A 21796-nucleotide genomic window follows, 5' to 3' on the forward strand; every position below is an offset into this window, starting at 1 on the left:
GGAACGCACGCCAACATGCAATTAACGCCATCTTATTAAACTACTGGTCTTCGAAATTTTCTTTACACGATTAATTCTAAGCGTAAAATGCGTCTTTACACATGTGCAAATTTTCAGAATAAATGTGAGGCATTTCGCTTGCAAGAACACCTCTAATATTTATTATTGCGATAGGTGTCGCCGTGAGGTTCCGCATTAAGTCAAAGGGCGATAAAATCGCCGACGCGCGCCGTATGCTGTATGCGCGAGTGAAAGTGTGTGAGGGTGAGCCGGCGATCGCGCCTCAATCACTCGCTTGCAGGGGAGGGAAAGCGTGTTGAGGAGGGGGGAAGGCGTTCTACTAGAGTAGAGGGGGGGGGGTTCTACTCCGGACTGCCCCGGCGGCCGCGCGCGCCCGCCCGGGCTGCTACATCTTGACAGCCATCTGCGTCGGAGAGACAGTCCGCCGTGCGCTGTGTTTTCGCGGGTTAGTTCGGGTTTATGCATGATGCAGCGCGAAGGTCAATTCGATCGCTGCTGCCGTCGCGCTTCCTCACTCCAGCGTTTTGACATCAAGTTATTGTGGTCATCGAGTACCATGATTTCATGATTGCTTGCGCGCGTGTGACACCACGCTTGTTCATTTAGTTAGTAGACCTATGTTTACAAGTTCATACGGCCGATAAAGCTACTATATTTACTGCGTAGAGCTAGGCACTCAATTGCTTTCGCAATCGATGCTTCGCCTTTCCGGCGAAACTGCCACTTTTTTTTCACATCGCTCAAAATACCATTTAGAAACTGCTAAAGCCCTTTTTTATTACTCTATTTCCGTTGCTACAAAACTTTGTAATTTCTTCTGCGTATTTATATTAACGGGCACTTTACTTAACAAAATATTATTTTGATACGACGAGGACTTAACAAACGGCTAACGTTATAGTCCCATGGCAAGCGCCGAATAGAAGAGAAGTTAGCACAAATTAACAATTTACTTTGGCGATTTACAGTCGCCATAACATCAGCATTTCTCCGAAAAACATTTCCAATGGCTTACTTTTATCCAACCAAGTTGCAATTTTGTATGTTCGAAATCTCCAAAATGGCGCCCCTCTGAGTGACCTGTAAAGCTCCGAAGTAGAATTAACAGTGGTAATTCCACTGCTAGTAGGTGACTAGTAAGTGCTTATGCCTAAGAAGACGTTCAATACTGCGACGTATACCAGGTGTTTTTTTTTTTTAGCTGCACCAAACTTTTAAAAAAAATCTTACCACTGGCAGATAGCACAGTTCTAAACCTTGAGCTCAATTTACTCGATGAGGCGGCGATCATTTCTACGAGAAGTCAAAATACCTGAGTGAAAAATTAACATCATTAAACTAATTAACTTGAATTATTAACTTTACGGCACATATTTCAATCTACGAATTGTAGCCGGTGAATACTTGGAACTTGGAACGCATTCTCTGGACAACACCAGTTTCGAGATATTAATTTGCAAAGTGTCCGACGAAGTGCACTGGCATTCCAGTTACTTTTGTGTTTCAATGCGTAAAACAACTTCTATAAAAAAAGTAAGTGGAACCACAGCGCATTTTTACCGTAAGTATGATGACGAAAATTTCGAGACCTGTCGCGTCCTCAGAATTCGTTCCAATTCGGTATGCTGTACAGACTCCTAGCTGCAATTCGTTCTTTGAAATATGTGCCGTAAGGTAATTAGTTAATATATAATTTGTGCATTTAGGTCATTTTTCAATTAAACATTCTGATTTCTCGTAGAATCGAGTAATTTTGCTCATCGAGTAATTTAGTTCAAGGGTTGTAATTGGTGGTATTTTCTACACGCAATTTCTTTTTTTTTTATTTAGTGCAGCTAAAAAAGCACTGCATATTCTAGGACGAAAAGAAATTAACGCAAAAAGAGAAAAGACAGGGCAGAGCACTAATTCTTTTTTTCATTGAAGTTTTTTCATGCTAGAAACTATGTCGCCGCAAAAGCAGCAGCTCCCAAATAGTCCAAATATTTTCTTTAGTTAGATTAAGCTATCTCACATTGATGTGAACTTACCCACACATCATAAATGACTCGTCCAACGGCACTTCTTTATTTCAATGTCCAACTCCTTTGTCAAATTTCACAAATTTTCGTAGAGATGTCGTACGGACTTTTGTGGTGGGAATTATTACCCTATCGTGTCGCAATAAAAATTTCGCCGTAAAGAAAACACAGCAAACGTACAATAAAACGTTATTTTTAAAGTAAAACTTGAGATATCTAGCAGGAAAGACAGATTCAGCTTCGATGCATCGAACATATCCTGCGAAAGATGACATTTCTGGCTACGTCGTCTTCAAACTCTGCACCGAGTCACTTCTTGTACCGCAGGTATCCGGCCTGCTAATGTCATTCTAAGACTTCGAACTTGGTGCCGTTTTTATTTCCGAATATCACCGGAAAGACGGTCAATGAACGATTATTCTCGCTATTGGCGTCTCTGGCAAGTGGCGGTTTGTATGTGCTTGGTTTACTGTTGTCAATGCTCCACGATACATAGTATCCAACAAACAGTGTCGTTGCTATGATGACGGCAAAAACACAAGCACCAGCGACCCTTTGCATCGCCACGATCTGATCCTGCTTCGAGAAGGCCGGGGCTGCTCCCTTCTTCGGGTCCTCGTCTGTCCCGGAAATGTGAAGTCCGGGAAATGACGACAGACGCTTCTTTGGAAACTTGTATCTAGCAGGGGTTGCAATGATGGGTGTCGTGTAGCTGGCGCCCGTCGTACCGACTAGATCCTCCAACGTGGGAGGCGGCGAGAACGGCTCGAACTTTGTGGCCCGGTGCACGGTTTTCAGCCGACGGAGGCCCGCCGGCATATCTTGCGCGCTTGCTGTCGGCGCTCGCTGTTGACCTCGTGATCCAGAATAGGGTTGCAGACCTGGTTTTTTAATATCGCGCTGTAAGTAGGCCGACCGCGACTTCTTTTTGGCAAGATCGGTATATCTTGCGGAAATGGACTCTGCCCTGTGCGGCGCGTCCTTTGCAGACTTTGGAGGCGACACTGCTGCTTCGCGCACGTTTCCCCTTGACGCTCTCGGTGGATACGTCATGGACTTTAGTGGGCCGGCACCACAACTGTGACTTTCCGCGAGAACTGCCAGATCGGCCTTTTTCGCTGCTGAATTGGAGTTTCGAGACGGAAGCGTTGCTGTCCCTCGTTGCTTGATGCTGTGTTTCTTCTTTTCAACCGGGACCCGTGGATAGGGTCGCGACAGAGCAGTGCTACGCTTGAGTGGTGTGGACGATGGAAAGCCGGCAGGGACAACTTGTTGTTCCACAGCCTGAGAATTCCGTCCCGGACGTTCTTTCCCCTTCCGCTTTGAAACGTATTCCACATTAGCAGCAGGCACAGCGTAATCGTATTTTTCTTGCGCGTACCTTGTGTGCCTACGACTGACGTTCAATGGAACTTCCGGATGATGCACGGAGCTCTTGACTCGCGTGATCGGTGGCGGCAAAGACTTGCGGGCACATTCATCCAGAGTCCGTCGCATGTGCAGTGAATCCACCTTTTTAGCTTCCCGTAGCTGTGGTCTTGCAGGAACCAGTGTCGCTTTTGCCGAAGAACTAGGACCAACAAGCTGCAGTGGCACCACCGACGAAATCGAAGCCTCGCCGCGCTTGGTTGAAGCAGGGTGCTTTCGAATTGTTTCGGGAGGTGTCGTTGTCTTTGGTGCAGGACGGAGTGATGGGTTCTTGCTTTTGACAACGGAAGCTTTCACGTGCCGTCCTAGTGTCTCGGGTCGACCAGCTTCGTTTTCCTGCGCAGACCTGGGCCCGAATGTTTTCTTTTGAAGCAGCGAAGTATTGCTAGCAGCCGGTTGACGTGGCTTGGCAGGCGCCATAGCATTTGCATCTAAACCACCATTCTTGCAATCTTACAAGTAGATGCTCGCCGTCCGAACACACTTCTCATCTTCCTCTTCGGTGACATCCACAATGGCAACGACTTCAAACAACGTTAGAATGAACGCTGTCACAAAATTATAATTTAGACAATTGTCTATTATGTACACAATATTAAAAAGAGCATCGTCTTAATATTGCGTATGTGTTTAAAGTTCATTCTGCTGTTGAAAGGCTGATGCTCGTGACGGGAAAAAAATTTGTGATCGTGTTATTTTCTACTCATTTCTAATACATTGTAAATATCATCAATTTCAGTTTTCCTTTGCGCTTTCTTTCCCAACGGGAGATAGAAATTTCAGTTTTACATCTCATTCAATGAACATTGTAGATTTTGCAGAAGTAAATAAGCAGCTGCCACTACGTCTCCAGAAAGAAGTTACGTAAGAACCCGTCTCCCGATGACTGTCGATGATAATGCGGTTACCATTCGAGCAATCTAGCGACACGCTGTATTTCTGGTCCCTTTTATCTGCCATCTGTAGTTGTCTTTCCGAGATTTCGGTTGCTTCGGCTATATGTGACATAATCCGGTATCATCCAACGTTGCTATGAAAGTCGCTCGCCAAGGTCACCCATTAGCGGCATAATCACGATTCAATGACGACAGCATAGTTACAATAGAATGACAAAGCAATAATTTATGTCGATAGAATGACGAAGGTGGTATGACGACGACTGTGTGATGACGACGACACGGTATGACGTTAGTCGGGTGACGAAGTTAGAAGAACGAACGATGGAATAAACATGACGTCATCCCGACGATGGTATGACATGAGATCACAGTGATGCTGATGACATGACAGGGATGCCGACGGGATAACGATGTTAAAGTGGTTGTGTTACGACAACGGCGTGTCCACAATGACACATGTGGTGACAAAGAGATGACGAACGTGGAATCGCGCACGACGATAGCGTTAACGACAAAGGCATGACGACAACGTGTTGACGACAGTGCAATTGCTATGAGAAAATGACAACCATGGAATGACCACGACAGCGACCTTATGTGACGACGCGATGTCGACAATATCGTGATGGCTATGGAATGACGACGCCGGTTCGAAGCGTCCGTGGCGAAATGATTACAATATCGGTCTTCTGCGATTTAGGTCGTCTATTCCAAACCGGTCGTAGAATATTTTTTTCATTTGTTTATTTAACATGTGTTTAATATGTGTTTAGATAAATGTACAGTATATCACGGCCACCAATGGTCTCAGGAGCGTAGACCCAGTAGCACGTATCGGCACACGTTCTCAGGCTGCACTATCATCGGGGTTGCCGCACAAAAAAGGTAAGAAACATTACCCGATAGGGCAATGTAGTGGTAACTCGCTAAGAAAGACATTGTCTTTAAAAAAATTGTGGTGCGCTTACCTTTTTCATATTTTCAGCAGGTAATGCGATAGAATGAATTTTCTTATGCGTTGTTTATAAGCTCTACGTCTTTAAGGACAGCTTTGCTCTTTTAGAATAGAAGAGCTTGAAGTTGCCGTCTGTCGTCCGAGTGTCATCCGCGTAGTAAAAAAGATACTTACTCAATATTTAATAACTATGGAAGGGTTGTGCCAGAGCAGCAGTCAGGGAGGCAAAATCAAAGCCCCTTTCTTAAAGACAGATGGTTGAACGCGAAGCTTTCTCCCATGCAAAGTGAACCGTAAGTCAAAGTCCAAAGCAAACGACCACGCAACAAGCCCAAGAAAAGCTGAGCGACCCGATGCGATGCTTATGGGATTTGATTGCTTGTTTAATAAGGTTGTATTTTTTGAACGTTGAAGTTGAGTGAAGGCCCATTTCATCAAGTTGCATAGCCTTTATGATAGATAAAGTAGCCGTTGATTACATGCACACACTCACACTTTCAACGACGACTCTACACTTGCACAGTATTGCCTTGTGATCGCTGTGGTAGACGGTCGGAGGCTCTGCCGTAGCCGATACACAGGATCGGCCTTATGGGCACGATCGCGCTTCGCGCTTACGTTCGCGTACGGCAACCTCTTCTGCCGTGCGCTGCACCCGCGGCCTACCCATGGTGACGGCCGGGAATGCATTACGTGACGCGCGTAATGCAATGCAGATATAGACAGTTCGTCTGGGTAGCATGGCGTTGCAGTTCCCATTGTTCTTATCAGTACAGCTGCGAATGTAAAATGTAGTGTTCTACGATACGTATGTCGTGCGCCGCTGTTCTATTGTGTGCGCAGATGCGAAGATAGTTCAATTGCGTAAGTTGGCTTTCCTGCAGTGCGTTTTTGGCGCTCACGGACGAATCAGTGAAACATAGAAAGCTTCGCTTTAAAAGAAGAGATATGACACTGCAAATCTGAAAACCTGAAGTACTTGGCGCATCAATCTTAACCCAAACAAACTATTCTCACGTTGTAGTGACGGTGAATAACATAGCAGCGAAAACTGTGAATCCCGAAAGTAACTCTTTATTGGGCGAACCTGTGCCCAAAAAAAAAACAAGCAACAGTCAAGCACAACGACAGCCGCGAGCACAGGCGGCGATCATGCAGGTCGTGCGGAAAACCTGGTGGGCGGGTCAAGCGCATCAGCCTTCATACATGACTCGTCGATGGTTCCAGGGTAATCGACGACGCGAGCCTAAGAACTACAGAATCAAGGAGGCTTAAAAATTGAAATTTTTCGCAGAATCGAAGTTCGGAGGATCGATACACCCCGTTATAAATAATAATGCTAGTGTACGAGCAGATTTCGTCCTTCTGCGATATAGAAGTAGTGCTTCCTTTCGACAAAATAACTTGGTTACGCGCGAAAGAGCGCGTTGTAAGCTCTCGCATTTATCAACGTTCTCATGTTCATGACAATGCCATTCTAAAGCTGATGGTTTTGTGCTTATCTCTCTCAGCTCGCAACTAAACATTTAGTGGGTGCCTTCACGTGGCCATTCTTTTTACAGCTGAGCTTCTATACGGTTCAGAACCAATTGTCACCGAGATCAGCAAGGGTGGTTATGGGAGCAGCGATTGAAGCGCGACTATGTTGGAGGGAATAAACACTGGGAAAGAAAAAAACGTTTTTAAATTAAAGCGAGACGCAGTTAGATTCATTCAACTAAAATAAAATTCCTAATCCATTTTATATACGCATGGCGAGAATAGAAGATACCACTCTGTTTTACTTGATCATTATCAATAAATACCTTGTTTCAGCGCCCACCGTGAGAGCGCCCATCGATAGCGGCGGGCGTTCACGCCACTATCAGTTGCAATGCAATGCAGCTCTTGGAGTGCGTGGAAAGGCGCGCTCGTAAAGTTCACCTGTTACAATACGCCCCCCTCACATGTTGTGTTGTTTTGCATGTCGACGTTTGTCTGAATTAGGTGACGCGGGTAGTTTTATTGTTTCTTAACCTCTGCAGTCAAAAGTAGTGAGTTTGCGACCGTCAGATACTTGTTTACTTTAGTTGTTTACGTGCGACAGTGCTGGCCGACGGGCTTGGCGTCCGACGAAAGGACGAGCAGTCTACGCAATCTACGCCCAAACTGTTCGTCGGCTTCCAAAGAAAGTATGTTCTGTGCAGTGACGCGATTTCAACACCCGTACGGCTGATCTTTTCCGGCATTGCTTTTCGCGCTGAAAACTCGGAGCTGCGGTTGCGCGGCCATGAAGTTTAATGGCGGGGCATTTGAATATACAGCTCAATGGCAGGCCTCCGAAAACAAATTTCGCGCCTATGAGAACAAAATGACGTCACTTCTGGTTTTGACGGATATGACGTCAAATTATTTTTTCTTCCGCCGGAAGTGTTCCCTCCTCACACAGATGGCGCTAAGCCCCATGAACCGCCGGTAAGCAACCATGTTTTGAACGTATGGGCTTCTATGGAAGCTTCGCTACCAGATGTATTTACCTTGTTCTATACGCGAGTTTCTAGCGGATCGCTGCGTGTGTAGGCTGAGCGCGTAGACCAAAAACTATCATCATCAGCAATGGCTTGAGCGTCGTCGTCTTCTTCCACAGCTGGCTCGTTGGCGCCCCTTGGCGCAACCGCGCGAAGGCCCTTGTGCCACTGCTTACGCGTTCGTCGTTGCCGTTGCTCTGTTGCCGCTCACTATTCCAGCGTACAATTTCAAGTCGTAATGGGGAGACCGCATTTACGGAGGTATGAGCCATTGCTTAAAAAGGGGTATGAGCCATTCATTGCCTTACATGACGGACAAATTTAATATCAGAGGTGATACGCGAATTTGTTTGTGTACTTATCGTCACAATGACCACCAATAAGGACAATAAATATGTTTTTACCTTTGTTCAAAATTCTGTGTCCCCTTTGTGTCGTGTGCACTTCGGTCTACGCCGTTCTTCCCGGGACGTCCAAGGGAGACCTAGAGAACTTTATGATTGACGCCATTGGTTGGACCACCCTTACTGACTCTACTCCCATTGTAATTAAGGGTGATTTTAACGTAGACCTGTCTCGGCCAGACGGAAAGTGGTTCTTGGCATTCTTGTTGGAAAGGTTTGCCATTCAGTGCTATTGACCCTTCTCGCGGAGCAGTTTGTTCTAGAGAAACGAGATGGCGCTTACGGCGGCGCGCCATACGTTGCCTCAGCGACAGCGCATGAATACGAAACCATTACCGCTTCTACCTTGCTTCTGTGCGATCAGCCGTCGGAAATGCAACTGAGTTTTCGCTCACGCACTGTGCTCCATTCATGCTGGTTAGAATCATCTGGATTGAAGACACGTGCAGTCGGTGGCTGCAAGAATAGTGACTGGCATATTAACGAATGTAATGAATATGTGGCCAAGTTCGCGGACCGCTGCTACAACAGTCGGTACGTATTTCCGGCACTTCGAGATTTATGTACGGCTTTTCTTGAGGATACAGAAATTTGCTCATCTGCCAGCGTTGTATTGCTAACCTTCAAAGAGAGGGCTTCAGCCTCGGTACGTCGGTAAGAGTGAGTACCCCTCGGTAAAGAATCATAAAGGGTGAAACGCAGCTTCCTGTCATGGTAGGTTTCGCGCACAGAATATACACCCATCTACCCCAACCGGCACGGAAACTTACGCCCACTGATTCGCCAATGTGTCAAGAATAAGTGAATGGGCGCACACTTGAATATATGTGCACTTTAGACGCACAATAAATGACGGACTACAACGATGGCGCACGAATGGTCGAAGCTGAACGTTTCATGACGGTCCACGAGAGTAAGCGAGTTACTAGCGATAATACATACTTGCTACAACGTATTACAGTGTACAGAACAGCTACGTTTCTAGCCTTATGCGCAGCAAGAACAAATCTAGCGAAACTGAGCACAACCGTGAGCGATTAGGCAGAAAATAATCAGATAGTGACCGCACCAAGGAACTTTACTGAGTCAGAAATATCTCAAGCCGCTGCTACAAAATATTTGCCAAATAAAGAACGAAGCGCAAAACATACTAATCCTGATTCATTTCATGAGCGGAAAGTTTGGAATGCATGTTTATCCCCGCTTTTAGAGCAAGCACCGTATAAGCTGCTCGCGCCGTTTAGGCGTAGCTTAATCAGCTCCGAAAGCGCTTTTGCATGTTCTCTGAAGCTGTGGGCAAAGCTTCGTGTCGTCCACCCAGTCACCGCCTACGATATCTCCCGAAACAGAGGTTTGCTAAGCCGCACAGGCGTCATACACATCCATTGTAAACACTGATTGATTGATTGATTGATTGATTGATTGATTTTGTGGTTTATTGGCGCAAAGGGCCAGATGTGGCCAAAGAGCACCAAGACGATGGTAATGGCTTGTTAGTGGTACATGAATAGTGAATTATATGAACATTAGATGTGACATGGCTGTAAAGGGGCCGAAAAAACAGTCGCTGTAAAGTGCGTAAAATCTATACGTAATAAGATTATGGCAATGACTAATTATGTGTACTATGAACATGAAGAATGCATTGCGAAGTAATGATACGACTTACAAAATATTAAAGATGCAAGAATAGGCCAGAAGCACAAGTGCCTAAAAAGAGCCCTTGAAACACAAGGGCCTGGAGGCATGTGCTATAAAAAACTATCACAGCAACATCCTCTGGACAGAGGATGCGCTACGAACTTATTGGGCTAATAACATGTAGCACAACATCATTCAAGAATGCGAGGACTGCATTGGTGTTAAAAAGCGGTTCTTTACCATGGGAGCAGCCAGCGGTGAGCCGGGGGCCCCAACGGGTCTCCGCCGGCTAGTCCCTCAGGACCTCAATAAAAGTTCATTGTCTGTCTGTCTGTTACCGAGAAACATAGCGGGATGGAGAGGGACAGAATAGCGATATGCTAGCGGAAAATGTTTCTTTCTTTCCCTTTCGGCTTCCCGACACTCCAAGAGGACGTGGAGGACGGTGAGTCTCTCGCCACATCTACCACAGGTTGGAGGATCATTGCCATTCAATAGAAAATTGTGAGTACCATATGTGTGTCCTATTCTGAGACGAAAGAATAGTACATCAGTTCATCGTGTTTTAGTTGTACAGGGCCAGAAACCTAACTGTGGCTTAATCAAGTGGAGCTTATTATTTGTTTCGGTGTCCCAAAAGCGCTGCCAGTGGCTTCGCAGTTTGTTTCGTAGAAAAGGCTTGATATCTGTAGCATGGACAGCAGCGGGAAGACCAATACCTTGCGATGCCATTGATTTGGCGATTTTGTCGGCAAGCACATTACCCTCAATTCCTCTATGGCCGGGAACCCAGCATATTATTACATGTCAATGAGATAGCTAAATGTTACACAAGAATGAGTAAAGCTCAATAAAAACAGGATTCTTATGCTTTTGTAAAGATGTTAGCGCTTTTACAAGACTCAAAGAGTCTGTGAATATTATTGCCTTTTGTAGTTTCAATTTCTCTATTTGTTTCACCGCAGACAGTACGGCGTAGGCTTCTGCTGTGAAGATACTTGTTAGGGGGTTCAATACGTCAGATTTAGAAAAAAGAGGGGCCAACAGCCGCGTAAGATACGCCAGCATGGGACTTGGATGCGTCGGTGTAGAATTCCGAGCACGAGTACTCCGATTGAAGTTCGCGGAAATGCATTGCAATTTCGAGCTCGCGAGCGTGCTTTGTGACCTCTACAAAGGATAGATCACATTCTATCACCTGCCACTCCCAGGGCGGTGACAGCTTATCTGGAGGCATTAGGCGATGTTCTAGAAGTGAGACATCCATCTCTTCGCTAAGTTCTCTTACACGCAGTGAGAAAGGCCGCCTCATAGAGGGTCGATTATAGAAAAGCGTTGCACACGTCAAATCATGTACGGTTATAGAACAAGGATGTTCCCGATCGGAGTGCACTTTGAGAAAATAGGTGAAGCTGAGGTATGATCTCTGGAGATGGAGTGACCACTCATTTCATTATACGTATAAACTTTCGCGTCAGTGGCCAGTGGCCAGGCGGATACCTAGATGGTGGATAGGATCTAGCATTCTTAGCGCGCTCGTGGCGGCAGAGTGATATACTACGGCACCATAATCCAATCGTGACCGAATGAGGCTCTTGTGAACATTCATTAAACACTTCCTGTCGCTGCGCCAGGATGTGTGAGATAAAATTTTCAGTAAGTTCATTGTTTTTAGGCATTTCGCATTGAGATGTTTTATGTGGTTAATGAAAGTAAGCTTAGAGTCAAGTATGATGCCTAAAAACGTGTGTTCTTTGTTCATAGGTATTTGATAGTGGGATCTGCAACGAGACCTTTCTTCCTGGTGAAAAGAACACAAGAACTTTTGTGGGGGTTTACTTTGAACCCGTTTTCGTCTGCCCGCTTAGACACTTTGTTCAACCCCTGCAGTACCTGTCTCTCGCACACTGCGAGGTTACAGGACTTGAAGCCTATTTGTATATCCTCCACGTAGATGGCATAAAAAATAGCTGGTGGTAACGAAGCAGGAAGCGTGTTCATTTTAACTATAAAGAGTGTGCAGCTGAGCACGCCTCCCTGGGGTACACCAGTTTCCTGCACAAAAGGTCGTGATAAAACATTGCCAACTCGAACACGGAATTTGCGATTCAGCAGATAACTTTCAATCACATTTAACATATTACCACGTATACCAACGTGGGACAAGTCTCTCAGTATTCCAAACCGCCATGTGGTGTCGTAGGCCTTTTCCATGTCTTCCTACAGACAGAAATAACTGTTTGTGAACAAAAGCTTCGCGTATCTGCGCCTCAATACGTATCAAATGGTCAGTGGTGGATCGACCCTCGCGAGAACCGCACTGGTATGGGTCAAGCAGTTTGTTTGATTCTAGGAAATGTAGTAGGCGACGGTTTATCATTTTTTCGAAGGCTTTGCAGAGACAGCTTGTTAGTGCTATATACCGGTAACTCGAAACAGACGATGGATCCTTGCCCTGTTTCAGGATAGGAATTATAATGGCCTCTTTCTAGGCAGGCGGTATCTCGCCGGAAGACCATACAGCATTGTAGAGGGAAAGGACGGTTTTCTGTGTTTCACGGGGAAGGTGCTTCCGCATTTCATAAATTACACGGTCAGCTCCTGGAGCAGAATTATTGCAGCAGTTTAGTGATGCCTGTAGCTCAGCTAATCTTAATGGCTCGTTATATGCCTCGTATTTTTTGTATTTTCGTTCCAGCTTCTGTCCTTATATTCTGGCTTTGTATCGTTTAAATGTTTTGGAATAGTGCGATGAGCTGGACACATGTTCAAAATGTGCGCCCAGGAAGTTCGCTTGGTCTTCCAAGCTGTCGCCCTGTGTGTTTACCAAAGGGAGTGAATATTTCTGTCGTCCTCTCACCTTATTAATTAACCCTGTTCCATAATTTGGCCTCATCTGCATACGAGTGTATACCTGATAAAAACTTCTGCCTACTCTTTCTTCTGGCCTGTCGGCGCGTTCCCCTGCCTTGAGACTTCATCTTCTTAAAATTGATAAGATTCTCCGCAATAGGAGAATCACGTAGCAATCCCCACGCTTTGTTCTGTTTCCTACGAGCGTTCCTACATTCGTCGTTCCTCCATGGGACACGGCGTTTGCATGCCACACCACTTATTTCGGATATGCATTTAGAAGCGGCATCAATTATGAAGGTAGTAAAATACTCCACAGCAGTATCAATTCCTAACGAATACATGTCAGCCCAGCAGATACTACTAGTAATAGTTCGAAATTTCTCCCAATCGGCTGTATCAACCTTCCATCGAGCGGCTTGTGGGGAAGACTCATTTTCTTTGGTTGTTCTCAGTAGTATTGGGAAGTGATCGCTCACGTAAGGATTTTTGGTCTCTTTCCATTTAAGTTCAGATAATAGAGACGGGGAAGCTATACTAAGATCAATAGAAGAAAAGGTTCTGTTGGCGAGACAATAAAATTTAGGTTCCCTCTTATTCAGGAGACACTCACCAGAGGAGAAAAGAAATTGTTCAAGAAGACTACCTCGCGCATCAATACGAGAGTCGCCCCACAGACTGCTGTGCGCATTGAAATCGCCAAGAACAAGATAAGGTTCAGGCAATTCGTCTATAAAGGACTGAAATTCATGTTTGTGTAAGTGGTAATGTGGGGGTATGTAAAGCGAGCAAATGGTGATGCGTTTGTTTAGAAGAACAAGTCGAACTGCCACTGCTTCAAGGGGTGTTTGTAGCTGCAAACGTTGATATGCTATACATTTGTGGATTACAATGGCAACACCGCCTGATGATGCGACAGCATCATCGCGATCTTCACGAAACGTAACATACTATCGAAGAAAGTTTGTGTGTTTCGATTTTAAGTGCGTTTCCTGTACACACAGCACTTTTGGATTGTGTTAGTAAAGAAGTTCTTGGACATCGTCGAGGTTCTTAAGAAGGCCTCTGACGTTCCATTGTATGATTTGTGTATCCATAATGAAAGTAAATTGGTGCTGTGTGTACTAAAAAAAGAAATATTGCTTTAGATTACGGAACCCTTTCCAGGCCCCGTAACGCGGGATTTGTCCTTTCTGAAGCGGTCGAGGGAGCCTCGCCGCTCCTTAGGCGCTTGGTAAGGGTTCTCGTGAGACGTCGACACGCGCTCTTGCGAGAGAGAAGTTTCGCGAGAAAGTCTCGCCGCGAAGGGCGAGACATTTGCGCCCACCAGCCCCGAGGTCGATGGGGCTGCCTTTAGGCCTGAGCTGCGCCGGCTGTTGCCAGCGCCAGCAGGGGCCGGTGAGGGTGAGGCAGCCTTGACTGCACCCACCGTGGGAGCTGCTGGCGGGCCTGCGGGTTCGCTACGCGTAGCGCAGGCTGCCACCGAGGACTGTTGTGGTGCCGGCAACCCTAGGGTAGCCGGGCCTGTTTGCTGGTTGGGTGGAGTACACTTTGCTCCTTCCACCCTGGGGGCAGGAGCCACAAGCGACTGCTCGCTGCGCGCGGGCTGGGCAGGTGGCAGTAGCCGCTGCGACGCTGCCCCTTGACGCGCCGCATCATCGTAAGTGGTCATGTGGAATGGTGAGCACCTTTTGCGTGCTTCCCTGAACGATATGTTTTCACGGACTTTCAGTGTTAGAATTTCTTTTTCTTTTTTCCAGCTTGGACAAGACCGGGAGTACGCTGGATGCTCACCATGGCAATTGACGCAGTGAGGTGCGGCCTCGCAATTGTCTGAGGCATGACCTTGTACTCCACACTTGGCACAGGTGAGTCTACCACGGCAGCTCCGCGAGCCATGGCCGAATCTTTGGCATTGGTAGCATCGCCTAGGATTTGGGATGTATGGGCTTACTGCTATCTTTGTGTAGCCTCTTTCAATGCTTTGTGGTAAAACGCTTAATTCAAAGGTAAGTATCAGGTGTTTCGTGGGAATTTCTATGTTGTCCCGTCTCATAACGATGCGCTGCACATTCGTGACGTTTTGCTCCTTCCATCCTTCCAACAGCTCGGTTTCAGATAGGTCGATGAGGTCTGCTTCAGATATTACCCCCCCCCCCCCCTGTACTGTGTTCATGGACGAAAAATAGATCATGAAGACAGAAAAATAGAGCAGAAAAAGATCGGAGAGGGGGACAGGAAAAGGCGACCACCGATTTCCCCCGGGTGGGTCAGTCCGGGGGTGCCGTCTATGTGAAGCAGAGGCCAAAGAGGTGTGTTGCCTCCGCCGGGGGGCCTTAAAGTTCCAAACACCCGGCATTAACTCAACCTCCAGGATCCCCCTTTCCCCAGACACCGCTAAGCCACGCACGGCTACGCGTGTGAGGGTCCAACCCCTGTGTGCTTGGATCCGTGGTGTCGCAACACACCAAACGCCTGCTGACGCAGACGCCCCTGCGGGGATTGTAAACACTGAGGTAACGGAGGCAGTTGAGGCAAGCAATGGACGCGTGACCACGTGATCAAACATGGCAGCGCCCACAGGATCACTGCGAAAAGGGTCAATACAAACAGCGGTGGACCTACCGCACGTCACCGGTCCTGCCTAGACTTGCCGTTTGCGAAGAACCTTTCCAGCGTCGTTACAGAACCCATTGCCATCTATGTTGGTCATCCAACTTCACCGAGTGGAATGGCACTGAATTTTTTTTAGAAAACATATCCTCGTCGCTCATTATTTGAACTCTTGTGGATTGTCGTGGTAAGACTTTCCACCCTCTCGGTTGTGCCCCGATCTTATAAAATCGCGGTCTTTTGTCCGGTGACATTTTTACAGAGTTAAAAACGGGAGTCTCGCAATTTATATGAGAATTTTATCACGACTATTCTATGCGTTACCGAAAAGTCCACTGAGATTTTACACAGACAGTAGTTGTAGGATCCTCCTAGCGACATCGGAAGTAATGGTGCAGTATACTCCCACGGAATCATCATCATTAAGTCACATTGGCGAGGAAACTAACTTGTTTGAAGAATACTTGAATAGTGGTCTACTTAAGCGTTATTTTGCGCGAGATATTTTTTAATAGTTACGCGCAACCAAATCCACCCCTAATTCATGTCCTCCGACTGACCGTCGTAGCTACGTTCATACAAAGCTAATCAATGGCTCTCTGCTATTCGGTTAGAAGAAGACGACGGAAAGATAAACTCAATGGGTCCTCCCGAGCCCTGCAATCAATCAGCTACGCGCCGAGGGTCGCCGCAGCGTCCAAAAAAAAGGGACGACCGGATCACAGCCGCACTACAACCAACTACGCCGAGAAAAGAAGAGGGCCAGCCCGATTCGCGGAGGCGTCACGTCAGAACTTCGGCCTCCGCAAGCAGGAGGTCATCGGCATGTCCCGTATCAAACGCGAGGAGGGCTCCACAAATTCAAGGTAATCAGCCTGCTCTTCCTAAACGTGACAGGTGCTTGCAAAATGCCGCCCTTCACGTCACTCCTCCAGCGCCTTCAGGTAAGGGCAGTATTCCAGCAAGAACGCTGCAAGCGCCAGATGCAAGGGAAGCGAAAGGAGTGGTCACTTCGGGAAAGCACGTGGGGTCAGGCTCACCAGCACGCGAAACTACACCACCTTCGCAGGCAGGACACGATTTCGGCATGGACCATCCTAAGCCTTTAGCCACTGCCAGCCGGAGGTCGTCAAAGTACCCAAGAGAAAGAGCGGATGCTTCAGGGCCTGTTGCTGACATCAAGGCCGCTTCAAGCGAGAAGCCGCCAGCCGGTTCACGGTGCCATTCGAAGGCTGTGGAGCGAGCAGCAGTTCGCGTCGGCTTACCTTCGTGTGTTCCGAGCAGGCGCCCTTCAGGCCCGCGCTTTGCAAAGCCGCAAGTTGTGGTCAAGGCGGAAGAGGCCAGCATCCGTCCAACCAAAATAGGAATGTCTGCATCGCGAAAGCCGTGTTTCGCGCTTCCCGCGGATGTCGCAGATGTTGGTGTGGGCCCGCCCAAGACCGATATGGAGCCACCTAGTGGAATGCTCGTTAAGTGTATTCTGCCACCACCGTCTCCTCCGAAGACCCGCAGAGAGGCTCAAACCAGGGCGATCCTTACTCCGCCGAAAGCCTCCGACATCGTCAGCGAGAAACCGCACCCGGCTGCTCACCCTGCCTGCAATATGGACGAACCAGCCGTAGTACTCCGTGCGGGACCTGGAAATCTTCAACAGCCACGAGTAGCGGACGCCGACGACATACTCGCCGACCTAGTCGGCCCTGCGAAACCAGCTGTCGGGCTGAAATACGACCCTTTCAGGCCACCATCCAAAGTAGACAATTGGGCCGGTGAGTCGAGCGCTGATGCGGCGACGCCGACCATTCCGTCGCGAAAATACTGCAAGAAAAACAAGACGAACAAACCGTGCCTGTCGTCCATTCCGGGGCTGACTCCCTATACGGAGAACGCACCCAAACGAGCGCACATCTTCTCCCAGGGTGAAGATATCCTGGCGCTGCAGAAGGTCGCTGGCATGTGCGTGTTCGTCATCATCCTCGCCATGGCACTGTTTTTTGGCTGTTACATTATGTGGGCTGATGAGCGGGATCATTTTAGCTCTTACGCTCCACCGCGACACAACCGTCCAAGCGATAACAGCAGCGATTCGCATGATCACTTCGTTGGGAACCTATCGGCACAGAAGAATGGACGTTGCCTGAGCCGTCGAATGATGTTGGTGAAAGTGATTTCCACGAAGGCGACATCAGCCGCCAATAGCCGCTATTGAAGGCAACTCAAGTACAAAAGATACTGCAGAGACTTCAAATGACGCTTGGAAATTGGCCCTAGCTTGTGCATAATGTATTTCCACTCTATTTGTCAATTACATTTTTGTGAACCATTGCTTATGTAACCACTGTGAATGCGTGTGGACATTCATTCTGTTACTCGTGTCTATGCATTAAGACGTAATAATTTGGAAACAACTTCATTTTTCGGTCGGCGTCCTTGTGTGATTCCTGCTGTCTTTAGCCATTCGTTGTCGAGCGTGACAGACCAACCGTCATTCCGAGGCGTAACCCTTCTCGTTCAAGGTGTGCTAGTTCACAATGCATTAGTTCAACGACGCTGACCTTCTGTTCAGACCACGTGGTTCAGACGCAGTACAAAGAATGTCGTTTACAGCGAGGCTTATATATATATATATATATATATATATATATATATGTATTGCGACGAGGTTTATTGTCGTCGATAACGTTGTAAGAATGCTAGGTACTGGTAGGCACTGCAAGGGCTGTTTGTAGCACGGGGTTCTCTCGCGATCACGGCACGGTCCTTCGTCTTCCTCTTCAGTCGTCACATACCCAGGGGCGCCTCTGCTTCATGGCAATATATATATATATATATATATATAATATATATATATATATATATATTCATAAGAAGCCAACCAACAATGACACCAAGGCCAACATAGGGAACATTACTTGCACTTACTGATTGAATTAAAGCAATGATAAATTAATGGAAACGAAAATGGATGAAAAAACAACTGTCCGCAGGTGGGGAACGATCCCACGTCTTCGCATTACGTGTGCGATGCTCTTACCATTGAGCTACCGCGGAGCCGTTTTCCCATCCACTTTCTGGGGTATTTGTGTTTGACAACTAGAACCAACCCTGGAACTAACCCTGTATATATATATATATATATATATATATATATATATATATATATAGCGCGCGGCGTTAGCCTACTACGCCACGAAGCGCACATAGACACACGCACCACGATGGCAATAAATACCCAACATTAACGAAAGGCCGCGTTTCTAGCGCGTTACGGCCCGTGTAAGAAGCTGGTGTAAGACGCTGTGGCCTCTCCGCCTTACCTTCAACGCGTTTCGAACGCGCTGCCAATGCGGTGGCAAGTCAAGTTCAAGTCGAGGAGCGTTTATGAATACGGGGGGTATACTCTCTCAGCAGTCATGTGATGGCGTCGGCAAACGCGGTGCACGTTCCGGCATGTGTAAATGGCTGCGTAAGACGCTGTGGCCGCTCCCCCTTACTAGAGAGTACTGCACGTTTCTAACGCGTTTGTGCTAGCGTCCCCTTAAGCGGGAGATCCGATGATTCCCTCCGGAGCTTCGCCCACTCATCATCATTCACCCCGTGGATATGCTGTGATGTTTTTCTACGTGCTTCTATTTTTTGAGCTACTTCTGTGCCGGCTCCTGTGATTCTTTGCTTCACTGATATATATATATATCCTACCGTGTTTGGCGTGGTTGCTGACTGCGCTTTGCTGCTGAGTCAACCGGTATTTCGGTGGATATACAGGGTGTCCCAGCTAAAATTTAAGCAATGTTTAAAAACGCCGGTGTGTGCTAGGAGGCTCAAGCCAACTCAGCGGTGTTGAGAATCGTGTGGCCTAGTCAGCGGTATTTTTTTCGTTTTGCAGTCAATTGATTAGTATAAACTAATTGCCAAACTTTTTAAATATTGGCTTCCCCAAGAAAGTGCAATACGAAAGTTGTATATCACATTTAAAAATGGCCAAGTGAAGTGTTTGCAACTAAGTACCATTGATGGAGCCTCTTGTAATTATCTTTAAAGAAAGCTCGTGAAATACAAAACAAGCGCGCGATAGTGCCACTATTTCATTGCGGCCACACGACTGATCCAGAAACGAAATCCGCTTATCTCTACAGCGATTCCGGGACGGGCTTGGCGTTCACGGTGGCCGCAAGATACGCGCCAGCAACTCTCGCTTGTAAGATGTGATCGCGAACGAATAGTACAACATGACAATTGCCTTTTCCTTCCCGGTTAAACAGTTCTGCGGTGAACATTTACTCAAGACCGAGCTTTTTCTTGGTGTTGTCCTGTGAGTTTGGGCTCAATTCCACAAGTAGAGCGAATTCTATGTTTATGCCACGTCACGTCGAAGTGCGACACACCTTCTCCGCCGCTCGCTTTGTACTCTCGATCGCGACGTGGCGCGCGAATAAGTCTCGAAAAAAGGCATTTGCTGATCGGTCATCTGGGGGCGTTGAAATAGGGGTGCTATCACGCGGTTGTTTTTTGTATTTCGCCGGTTTTCTTTAAGGGCACATATAGATCGCTTGCACTGACGTCATTGTAGCCGCCATGTTGGTGCACCGACACGATGTTAAGCTGGGTTCGTAACGTCACGTGAAAGCTTTCAGCAAGATGGATTAGACTGAAGTGCTCGTAGTCACCATGTTGGTGCCCCATGCAAACGGTGATAAGGTAGGTGCGTGATAAGGTGGGTGAAACCTATCAATAAGAAGCTCCATCAATGGTACTTAGTTGCAAACACTTCAGTCGGCCATTTTTAAACGTGATCTACAACTTTCGTATTGGCACTTTCTTGGTGAAGCCAATATTTGAAAAGCTAGGCAATTAGTTTATACTAATTAATTCACTTTGCAAAACGGAAGAAAACAATACCGCAGACTAGGCCACGCGATTCTCAACACCACTGAGTTGGTTTGAGCCTCCTAGCACACTCCATCGTTTTTAAAACATTGGTTACATTTAGCTGGGACACCCTGCATATATATCCACCGGGTGTCCCAACTATCATGCACCAAGATTTAAAAAGATGCAAATGACACGTAGTTGGACAGAACCAAGGTAATGTTGTTTGCCGTCGCTTGGAGGAAGGCAATTTTTTTTAATTCCGCCTAATTATATAATTAGTCTTAATTCACTGATAAATTCACTGAGAATTAGTGACTGAGAAAATTGCAGAGTAACATGAAAAACTCCCGATACAGCTTTCTGTTGCTCAATGCGTGCGGCATAAGAGTTTTTCCGAGCGTGACAGAAGCCCGCTATTACACGCATAATTGCCACGCGACTGGCCGCTCGAGGCACTTTGCGTGTATTCGCGGGCTTCTTTCATGCTCGGAAAAACATTTTTATGCAGCACGCATTCAGCAACAGACGCTCTCTAAGGCCATTTGTCTGCGAGTGGTAGAAGGTGGTCCTGCGGTGACTTGTCTGGCTCTATTGCAGGATGTTTCGGGTAAGCTCCGAAGTAAAAACGTTCTTCTGTCGGTGATGAGAATTTCTAGAGCATCATGTTCTGGACGAATTTCGCTACCTCGGCCGCACTACCTTTGGTTAGGGCTTTCGTTTCGGCGTAGCGGTAAGGTAGTCGTTAGCCATGACGATCCAATTATTCTCAGATGTTGACGTCCAAAGAATCCTAATTTATCCATCCAGATCTGCTGGAATGACCAGCAAGAAGATCCAATAGAATCAACACGTAGTACCTATTCCACTGGCCTCGTTGGTTTCGTCTTGCGTCACTGATAGCCTCGGCATGTCGACGTAATGAGTGACGTCGATGGTCAAGCGTGGCCGATAGGGCTTCTCGTGGGTCCTCGCGCGTGTACGAGAGAATTCAAGATGCCCAGCGGTCGGATCGTCATGTAGGGCGTGCTGAAACTCTGGCCGCAGTGCTGAAGGCATGGTGAGAAGGTAGTTCCCATGGACTCAAAACGAATTATTCACGATGAGATTGTTTTTCAATAAAGAAGAACACAATCCACGTTTATATATTCTAAGGGCCAGGTTGATATTGACCTCCAAGCACTTGACAAGTCTTCTTAGTTCTGGGTCTGCTCGTTGCTGTTCCGGCAAAGTCATCTGCGTTAATTGTACTCAGGAAGGTCAATCGCCACGCGTGACGGTCGGCATCAGAGTGCTTCCGTCCGAGCTTGTAGACTACGGCGGTCACGAATTCCTGGAATTTGAAACTCCACCGTGCCAGGCAGCCTGAAGGGTCTTTTAAATTTGCCAGCCAGCACAAGGTGTGGTGGTCGCTTACGACTTTAAAGGATGTGCCGTATAGGTAAGGCCGACATTTCGTGGTTTCGCGGACTGGCTAGTCTAAACTATGATCCTTTGAGGGCGGTCTTACCTTTGAAACAGCACAGTACCGGGGTGTACGCTTCTTGTGTCGTTGTGGATTTCGGTATCGGCGTCTTCGCCGATC

Source organism: Dermacentor silvarum, chromosome 4, assembly GCF_013339745.2.
Source record: "Dermacentor silvarum isolate Dsil-2018 chromosome 4, BIME_Dsil_1.4, whole genome shotgun sequence".
Lineage (NCBI taxonomy): Eukaryota > Metazoa > Arthropoda > Arachnida > Ixodida > Ixodidae > Dermacentor > Dermacentor silvarum.